Here is an 11402-nt window from a genome sequence, read left to right as displayed (position 1 = left end):
GTGGGGATTTGACTCATCTCAATGACTCGAATGTTTTGAATCAGTTAAAAAGTGACTCTTTCTGCGGGTTGCGTCAGTAGGTGACGACAAGCGACTTCAGTCACTCAAGCGATTAATTCGTTAAAAACACACAGTCTTTGTTCGCAAATTTGTTCAGAAATGATATACCACCAAAAATGGGATATGTTTCACCTTGCTTAACCTATGAAGACAGAATTTTTCCACTTAGCTCCACATTTCTTCAAGATTTGACAAGTGAGGACGTGACATTCTGACGAAAAATGCGTCGATTGAAACGTAAACGGATTTATTTTTGCTTTATTATTCACTCTGAAGGTGAGTTAGCATATTTAGCCAGGTGTTTTCCTCTGAGCTATTAGAAAGTTAATAGTTAACACATTTAGTTCAGAATCAGACGGTGTTTACATTAGACATGTCCTGTCAGACTAATGTCTAACAGGAGAAATAGTGGTGAGTAAGTTTCAGGGTCTACTGAAGGCAGTGTGTTCTCCTCAGATTTTGATGAGTGAGTCCTTAATTAATTAGCCCCACTGAGACAGGAAGGACCGCAGACTGACAGCTATTGAGGAGAAATGATGGGAAAGAAAGCAACTAAGAATAGGCTACTAGAAGAAAAAAAAGGAGAAGGTGAAGACAGCAGACTGCAGGAGGTGAGCACAATGTCCTAAAGTTGAAACCAAAGCTGATTAAATAGACAAAGGCACACCTTCCGAGCTGGGTTTGGCGCGATTTGGTGAGGTAAAAGGAATAATAGAATTCTCTGGAAACTTTCCATTCATTCCGCTCATACCAAAGATTGGGATTTTGTTTTATAACAATGCATTCTGGTTGTGTGTGTTCTTGTTTCATTTTATATGTGTGTGTGTGTGTGTGTGTGTGTGTGTGTGTGTGTGTGTGTGTGTGTGTGTGTGACAAGCATGAGTTGCATTCCTGACCCTGACTTTAGCCACAAAAATCACAATAAAGATAGAGGACCCACACACACACACCAGAGCTTCAGCAGGTGAAGAATCTGAAAATCCAGCGCCTATGTAGTTCATGACTGACATCTCAATGAAGATAGAGGGGGGAAGGGGAGCGAGGTCAGAAGAGCTGATCCGAAAGGGCTGAAATGGAAAGATGTTTTGATATGGATGGCTATCAAGTGACAGTTTGATATGGAGGAAAGAGGAAAAGCAAATGAGCGGACATTTGTTATGGTTGTAGTAAAAATAGGCAGAGAAAAAAGGGACTATGGGAGTTGAAGTCCCCTGAGATCCTGCCTTGCCAAAGAGAATGAGTCACGGCGCAACCACATCTACCAATAATATGTGTGGGAAACCTCCATGTAGCACAGAGATGCATACTTGTACCTTTTCTGTAAGACGGACACACATGGACACATGGACACCCACACATACCTCGAGCACCGGCGGTCCCTGCCAAGCTGGGATTCCTGCCAAATCCAAAAACCTTTGCTCTCCTTCCCATCCATCCAAGCATGAGAATAATATGTCGAACTTCTATCGTGTACAAACACTGCACACTTGCTAGCTGGTCAAGCTCTTGACTTCTGGTACTTTTAAGGAATAGTTCGGAAATTAAAACTCTGTCATCATTTATTCACTCTGATGTCATTCCAAACCCAGCTTTATGTCTTCCTTGGAATGCAAAAAGAGAATTCAAATAATTTTTAAAGCATGATACTTTATGTAACTGTATAATAATAACATATATGAAAAACTTTTGTCTGACAAAAAAAGTTAAAATGCGCCCAAAATGTAATACTTCCCTATATAGTATGTGATAAACAGTACACTAAAAGAGTAGTATGACCAAATTCATAGTTTTCAAAAAAATAGTAGGCGAAAAGTACACAGATGATCTACTACTTTCAATGAGATTTTGAAGTGCACTGTATTATCCCATAAGGCCAAAGGAGAGGATTTATGAATGGCAGTGAAGTGACGCTGGTAGGTCACATGATAGTAACGACATGGCAGCCAACTTTTCTTCACGCTACTTATATTCATACCACATAGAACATACTTTTCTATCGTCATAATGTAAGTTCAAATTTGAATGTAGTAATTGTAATTTGAATGTAGTAACGCAATTTCGGACACATCATGTTTGGGGCAACTAACATACAGAGGCCATGTTTTATCGTGTGACAAGAAAACCAAACATAGGGGACCAATTTAGACCCTGATGACTGTGTGTTAATCGTTACATTTTATTTATTTATTTTACCAAAAGATGCATTTTATTCAGGTCACATGGACTGACACTAAGCAAACATGCATAATATTTGTAAAAAATAAAAATACAAAGTTTAACATTTTGAGACTTGGTTAATGACATGGTTGCACCACTTGACATCAAAATATAGCTATTAAAGTATTTGTAGAAAATGTTCTGAATTAAAAAAAAATAAAATAAAATAAAAGAACTAGTGCACTACAAGTTTTCTGAAGCTATTTAACAATGCAAAATTTTAGTCAATATGACATATCACAACATATAAAAAAAATAAAAAGATATTGTGGCCACGAATCAAGAATTTGTTTCCACAACTTATTAATTTATGGCCATTTAGTTAAACTGTGGCAACATTTTATTAATTTATTCTCACAACTTATTAAATCGTTCCCTCGTTTTAGGTAAATTGTTGCCACGTTGTACTAATTAATTTTTTTAATTTGTGGCCATAATATCTTGTCAACCTGATTTCACAGGAAAACTTAACTATTTCACAAGGCGGCATTTCATATGAATTTGTGTGAAGGGTATGAAAACATCCATCCCTGAACATCAATACGTAAGCAGATCATATGAAAATGTACGAATGAGACTGTACAAATTATACAAATTGGCCAACAATTTGCTAAAATGTAAAAGTTACGAATTAATTGTCATGACATTGTGTTGCATCTAGTTTAACCTGAATATTCAAAAAGTCAGAGTCTCATATTCAAACAAGTCATTTCCAACTTTGAAAATGCGGAGGCATGAATAAAAATGAAGAATTTGGTGTCCCAAAGTTTTGGCTCTTTTGAAAGTGAGTGAAAGTTGAGCAAGTGAGAAATAACGTGTCTTATAATGCCATGCAGCATCGGCGCCAGAACAGTGGGACTAAAATATGTTCATCTGTAATGGAGCTTGGCAGTGAAATGACAGCATCAGTTATTTTGGTTTGCTCTGCAGCACTCATAAGTGGACAAAAAAATATATAAATGTAAGTACAAATGTATTATTGATGGGGGAGGAAAAAACCCTCTGCTCTGTTTCTCCTCCGCCGTCTCTCTCAATTCGTGCACTGTTCATCATCCCCAGTGTCTCTGGCTCCTGCAGAGCTTTAGTGTGTCCGGAGGAATTAACAGACCAAGACCTCTGCCACCAGAGACAAGCCCTCAAGCCCTCACAAGAATAACAGTGTGTTGCAATGCTTGAGCGAGGAAAAAAAAATTAAGGGAAATTCCCAGGAGCAGTCCAGACAGTTTACACAAAGAGACACAGACTAGACTTCTCTCACCATCCTCCAATTACTGGCTTTGCGTATTTTCATCATATACGTAGACTGTGTGTGTTTGTACATGTCTCATCTCATCCCTGTAAGCCATTTAATAAGGAGACCCTAAGATGGAAGAAGAAAATAAGGAAAGAAGGTGTGGCTGAGCATGTTTGTTATACCTGGAAGGAGTGTTCTTTGCAGCGCGTGTAAGTCGTATCAAAAATGTCTTTACAAAATATTAACTAGCGTCCTTGCTTCTCCCTCAGTGTTGGGGAGTAGCTGTATGTAGCGGCGCTTCTAAACTTTTCAGTAGCTTGACATTAGCTCAGCTATTCTCAAAATAGTGTCGATTTTCCTGTAACAAGCCATTTTTTCCCATCATGTTGTGGTGTAGCATGACAAAACTCTCCATTGCTGTTATGCTTTATGTCACTGTGCATTATGCTAACAGCCTTACAGCTAAGCCAGACTTATTAAAGTCAACATGAAATCCAAATGGACCTGATTTACTTTCTTAATAGATGTTCCTGGTTTAATTCCAAAAATAAGTTTATAATGTTTTAGCATGTAGCATCTTGCTAATAATGGTAACAATATAGCAAAATGGTTACTTAGGCTACCACTCCATTTAACCAACTCACATTCAGTTACTATTCTAGTACGTAACTGACTTTTTACGATTTAATAAGTTCTCAACGGATACAATTTAGTCAGACATTTATTCTACTTGAATATTCTGTTTTAGTTAAATAAATTATGGAAGTGGAAAATTGGTTACATTCAGAACTTCACATTGACTCAAAATATCTCTTAAAATGTCCTCTCTCTCAAACGACGTTATTAACGGGAAGAAGAAAAAATTAAGTGAAACAAACCTTTAACTAAATTGTTACTTTTAGTTTAAAATAGAACTAAAAAAATTAAAAAGACAAAAACTAGTAAAAATGACAAAAGCACATGAAATTACTAAAAACACAAAAATTACAATGAAAACTGAAAATATATATATAAAAAAGGCTAATTAAAGCTTTAATAGTATATAAATAATACAAAAATAATATTGTAATCAACTAGTTGTAAGAAACCTGACTTAAACTCATGGACAACTCAAATTTTAAGGTAAATATAAAATTTCACAGAAAAAAATCTATAAAATAAATATTTCCAATTAATTTTGAGTTCCTTTGCAACATAATCTTGAACTAGCTTGTGGCTAAGCAAGCTCAAGTTTCAACAGGAGCTTCTTCAAACCCTGGTCTGCATCAATAGGTAGGTCAGAGAAGACATCAAAGCCTATTCTCAGAGTATGCCTTGTTTGGCTGCTAACCAAAACCGATTGTGCATTGTTGCAGGAGCATTTGGGTGGTGGCCAACCAAAGGCTTATCCTAGATAATGCACGAATATACTTAAAAATGCCAGCGTTTACTCATAGATATTACTGTCATATGTCAAACAACATCTGTACATTGAGGACGCAGTTAGCGTCTGAGCACAGATGAAGAGGTCAAGACCAATGATGCTGCACGGCTATCGAGACCTGCTGCAGTTAGCATTAAAATAATGCTTTGTTTTGATATCTATGATCTGACACACTCATGCAGGAACATGTATACATGTGTGTATTGCAGTGTGGAATGCTCTTTGAAACAGCATGGCACAACATTATCTGCACTGTGCAAGGTCAAGTCTGTATCTTACAACTTTTGCACAGTTATTTAACAAAGTGTGTTAAATCATTAGTGGCACTTGCTAACGGTGCATATATAGAGTTAGTGATTTGAACAAAGCCCTAAAGCCCATAATATACTTCAGTTTTTCGCGTATGCGTACAGCTGAATGCATAGACTTTCAATGTATACTCCATTTGATAAGCATGCAATAACACAGGCATCAAGTTGCATGTGCGAGCTGAGCGTACAAATTATGCACAAATTGAGCTGCTTGCAACTTTTGATGCCGAAAATTGAATTCCGTGACACATACTGTACAGATACATTAGCATACATGTAAAAAAACTTAATATACTGAAGTAAACTTTAACCTAAGTCTCCAGGACATCCAGAAACATTTTCCAGGTCTGGAAAATTTCTAAGGTCTAAATCTAAAATTTCAAAGAAAAAAAATAAATAAACTATTTATCTAATTAAATTGAACACACTTGCACTAGAAAGCTTCATCCTTGTCAATTGTCTGTGCTAATTCTCTCCCGAAGTTATGAGCGATAAAGATGCCTTTTAATACCTTAGCTGAGTTCACAAGCACTCAACAGCATGGGCTTCTGTTATTGTGTGTGTTGTTTTCTGTTGTGTCCCCAGAGTCCAGGAAAGTTTCACCAACTTGTGGACAAACTCATCTGCTTATATTTTCCCTATTGTATTCCCATCCATGTGTTTATCAATATGTGCACAGAAAATTGTGTATGCAGATGTCAATGCCCATTCTGTGCAATTTTGTAGAGGCTACATTGTATTGTAACCTATAAATCACATGTCTGGGAAAATCCATATGGAATTGATATGCAGATGAGGTTATGCATATTTAAACTAGGCATTGTAAGCTCCATATATGGTTATTTTGGGGGAGGAGACGGGCAGAGATTATACATCAGGCTAATCTATGAGAAGTTCTATGGATAACACTGAAGCACATGGAAATCAATAAGTACTTTTCTGTTTTCCATTTTGATTCCTTATCTCCTGTGCTTTTCTTCTTCTTATATGCTAAAACAAAAGCTCTTTCTTTCATTGCTTCCCCCTGCTCTCTGTCTGCCATTGTATTTTTTTCCCATGTCCTTGATCTCGAGTGTAAGATTTGTGGTCATCGTGGTATTGTTCTGTTTATCATTGAGCAGATGTGCCGAGCTCTGCTGAGTGGCCCACATCTTCCTCTCTCCTTCCTCTTCCCTCTTCCTCTAAATGACAGTGATGAAGGTAATCGTGTAAACAGGACTCTGTGTTGATGGATGGGTCAGTAAGCAGCTGGTGTATGAGATCAGCGGCAGCTTTATGACAAGCACCTGCAATAGACTCAGAGGAAGCAAGCACCAAACACTTGTTCATTCTTCTAATCTATATTTAGAGGTTTGTTTTAAGAGTTCACCCAAAAATGGAGTTTCTGTCAACGGTGACTCATTTTAAAAGTATATTACATACTTTCTTCAATGGAACATTAAAGAGGTATTTTGAAGAATGTTCACACTGCTCTTTTGCATAAAATAAATACACACATATATAGTTTGACGTGATAGGATTTTTGAATGTTTCTGAAAAAAGTCTCATCTGCTCACAAATTCTGTTTATTTGATCAAAAAAGCAGTTATATTGTAAAATATTATTACAACTTAAAATAGTTTATTTATTTGTATGTATATATATATATATATATATATATATATATATATATATATATATATATAGTTAATTTATTCCTGTGATGCAAAGCTGAATTTTCAGCATCATTACTCCAGTCTTCAGTGTCACATGATCCTTCAGAAATCAATTCAGAAATTCAAATATGCTGATTTGAAATTATATTATTATTATCAGTGTTGAAAAAAGTTGCACTGCTTCATATTTTTGTGGAAACCTAAAATTTTTTTTTTTTTTTTTTTTTTAGTAAAACCATTGTCTAATAATCTAAAGTAGTCCAAAAATAAATACACATTTTATTAACAAATGAATAAATAATATTTATTAATAATCATAATTTAAATAATAGAACCTAATTTCATTCATATTCGCTTATGTTCAAATATGGTGCATGAAGACGGACAGACTGAGTATTCTGCCTAAAATCTCCTTTTGTATTACACATAACCTATATTATATATTATTTCCTCAATTTGTTGACAAATCAGTTCACAAGCCCTCGCATCTGTTTTGAAGCCACACCTGTTTTCTGCTCTTATTAGGATGAAAGACATTGTTCTCAGAAAACAAACTATACAGTACATGCATCAGTGCAATGCTTTATGCCAATGAAAGGTGTTTTTAGCCCACGTGACTCAATTCATGATTTGGCTGGGTTTTATTATTATTATTTTTTTAAATGCAAGATTAGTGCAATTAGCAATGCGGTCACGAGCGCAGGGGCATTAGTATTGTCTGAGTTGTATCGCTCATCCGCAGTGTCTTACAGTGAGGAAAGAGAAAGGCGTGAAAGCGCAGTGTTACTCACTGGAATAATGAGGTCATTTCTGTCTGATCACACAATGCTTCCAGTCTTCCCCCGACGTTAAGATGAAGCTCTATTGGTGGGAAGCGACAGTATTGTTCTCACTTTAGTTAGTGTGTGTGTGTGTGTGTGTGTGTGTGTGTGTGTGTGGTGGGGGTGGGAATAATTATAATTAGGTGACATCATCAGCGCAGAGAAAACCCCTCATTAAGGAGTGATTCATCTTATTAGTAGCATTTCAAAAATGCAGCATGTGGGGCCCAAAGAAAGGGGACTCGCAGTCAGCTGATGACGATGAGCTTAAATACACAGACAAACACACGCACACGGCCACACACCTGTGCAGGTGGGCTTTTCGTGCTGCTTCATTTGAAGCCTGGTCAGATCTGCCCGTTTTCACCACAATAATAGATCAAAAAGGTCTCGCCTAGCCCAAGCTTTTATGAGAGCATTTAAAAATAAAGTGCGTACGTGTGAAAAAAGTTGTGATGGCGGTACAAACATTGCATTCTAAAGACAGGTGCACTGATGTGTGGGTGATATATTCATCATTTATGAAAAATTCTGTATTTTTATAATGATATTGTAATAGACCATTTTTCCAAATTTTCAATTTTTCTTAACTTTTAAGTACAGTATGTGAGCGTGAAGAGTATATTTAGCGTTAAAAATATTAATTACATGTCAGATTAAAAACTCAGATTTAAGTTTGTTTCAAACACTCCAGTTCAGTGAATCTGTTCAAAACTTTACTTGCAGCATCACATTTAGAAATGTTCATGGAAGTCCCTTGGTGCTTTAAAATCATAGTAGAAAAAATATATTTCACTGATTATTGTTCTTGTTGTTTTTATTTCTTTTTTGTTATATTGGAGCATAAAAATCTTATTTTGTGTATTTTATGTCTTGCTTTAAACATTTTGCATACCTCGCAAAGATGTTTTTTGGCCAATGTAAAAAAGCAATTTTTTTTATTTATTTTATTTTGATTACATTTTGTGTATAAAATTACACACACACACACACACACACACACACACACACACACACACACACACACACACACACACGCACGCACATACACAATAAATTAATTAAATAAATGTACACTGTATGCCATTTTGTTTAAATACCGAGATGTAGGCCTATACAAATATCATAAAAATTAGCTATTTATTTTAGAACATATGAAGCATAAAATATACAGTATAAAAAAATAATAAAAATATGCAGTAAAATATAAGGAATATAAAGAATGAAGGCAAACTCAAATATTGTCAGATGGCTTTAAAATAATTTTTAGAATATATAAAGAATAAAATATATTTTAATATATAAAAGACAATAAATATATATATATATATATATATATATACCCTGTGTCATTTTGATTAAATACCGAGATATAGGCCTACTCAGATATTGCAAAAGAAAAAAAAAAAAACTTGAAATATATAAATATAGTTACATAATTTTTATAAAATATAAATATAATAAATCTTAATACATAAAATACATAAACGAATGTAAATAGAGTAAAAATATATAGTAAAACAAAATATCGAGATGAAACTCTAAATAAACAATAAAAAACATTATATATAAAAAAATATATATAATTACTGAAATAAATGAACTTTTCCACGACATTCTAATTTATCGAGATGCACCTGTATATATACAGTAAAAGAGATTTTTGTGTATAAGAAGCTGTGGATCATAAGCGTGTACCTCTAAGATCTGTAAGAGAATCCACAAAAGCTGAAGTGCAGTAATGACGGTATGAGTGTGTTTATGTTGAGATTGAGCGCTGCAAGTCTGTGCTTGTGAGATGGAATGACTTTACAGTAACAGCCTGTTACAATAAAAAAAAGTCTCTCTGTCACTCTGAAGAAGAATTCAACTATTCTAATAATATTTGTTGAGCATTTTAAGTTCATATGTGGGTGAAAGACGGTAATCAGGCTTGATTTTTAATACCAGACAAAAGCCAGTCATATATGTGCTGGGAAACACACTCTCCCCAGCATCACTAATAATTTCAGTCATACATAACTCTGGTCTGTCTTAGATAAACTGGCTTCGGCTTAACCGCACAGGTTATCTTTGAACTGCACACCTGTTGGTACTTTAAAAAGCTGGCAGGTGAGTTGAGATGAAGGGGCGCATGAGACGAGGGAGGGACGGAGTGAGAGGAGGAATGAGAATGTGCGTGTAATGTTGGAAGTAATTGTCTCTCTGGCCCCGTGCCTGGTTTGTAATGGCTGGTGCTTTTTAATGGCACTATAACAGTTTGAGCCAGTGAATGAGGACATACTGTTACTGTAAATATCATAAAACAGAGCAGATGATCTAAACAGGAGTCCTCTCTGGCAGTGCCCTTCAGTATGAGCTGGCAGGGAGGGCATTGTTTCTTATTATGACTAGATGTTAAGCTCTCAGGGTCTTTCACACACTTGTACAGACACAATCTATTATGGATTGCGTGTGTGTGTGTGTGTGTGTGTGTGTGTGTGTGTGTGTGTGTGTGTGTGTGTGTGTGTGTGTGTGTGTGTGTGTGTGTGTGTGTGTGTGTGAGTGTGTGTGTGTGTGTGTGTGTGTGTGTGTGTGTGTGTGTGTGAATAAATAAGGAACCCGTAAGCACTTCTTTGAAAATGTGAGTCAAAATGAATTTCACCTTAAACTATTTTTATGATTGCATATATTTGAAATACCATAAACTACTCTTATAATATCATATATTATAAATGAAATGTGAAATCTGATTAATAAAACAATTAAAAAGAAAATAGAAAAGCACATCTTACACATACAATATACTTGAAAGGAGGATCTCACAGCTTATACTTGTTAAACTGCGCCCTCTGGTGGCATTTAGGGCATTCGTACTTATTTTAATAATTCCTCCCCTCGTTTTATTTATATATTTTAAATCGGGACACATTGTACCAATTCATTCCCTCATTTTACAATTAAATCTTAAATATTGGCCACGTTCCCTTTCATTTGTTCCCTCATTTAGTTATGTTAAACATAACCACGTTGTACCAATTTGTTCCCTTGTTTTTAATTATTTCAATCATAGCCAAATTGTACTAATTAATTCCACTGTTTTAATATCAATAAACTGTGGTCACACTGTAATAATTTGTTCCCTTATTTTAATTATGTTAAATCGGCCACGTTGTACTAATTTGTTATGTTGTTTTAGTTTTGTTTAATTGTGGTCATCCTGTACTAAATTCATACCCTCATTTTAATTTATTTCAGTTGTGGCCATGTTATATTAATTTGTTTCATTTCATTAAATTGTGGTCATGTTGTACCAAAATGTTTCTTTGCTTTAATTTTGTTAAATCATGGCTATTCTGTACCAATTTTATTTTATTAAAATATATTTTTAGATTTTGTCCCCTTGTTAAATCATGCCCACATTGCACTAACTTTTTCCCTCATTTTAATTTCTTTAAAATTTGTTTTTTTGTATAAAAAAAATAAAAAATAAAAATGTGGCAACAAAGTTTTAAAATTTAAAATTTTAAAATTAAAATTTAGTCGATTTGGTTAAATCATTGCCAAGTTGTACCTTTTTTGTTGTTGTTGTTGTTTTAATTGTTAAAATGTGGTCATGCTGTACTAATTTGTTCCCTCGTTTTAATTTATTTCATTTAATTTGTTTTGTTGTGTTAGTTCCATTATATTGTGCCTATGTTA

The sequence above is a fragment of the Cyprinus carpio genome, chromosome A22, assembly GCF_018340385.1.
Source record: "Cyprinus carpio isolate SPL01 chromosome A22, ASM1834038v1, whole genome shotgun sequence".
In the NCBI taxonomy this organism is placed as follows: Eukaryota; Metazoa; Chordata; class Actinopteri; order Cypriniformes; family Cyprinidae; genus Cyprinus; species Cyprinus carpio.
Note: the sequence above shows the minus strand (reverse complement) of the source record.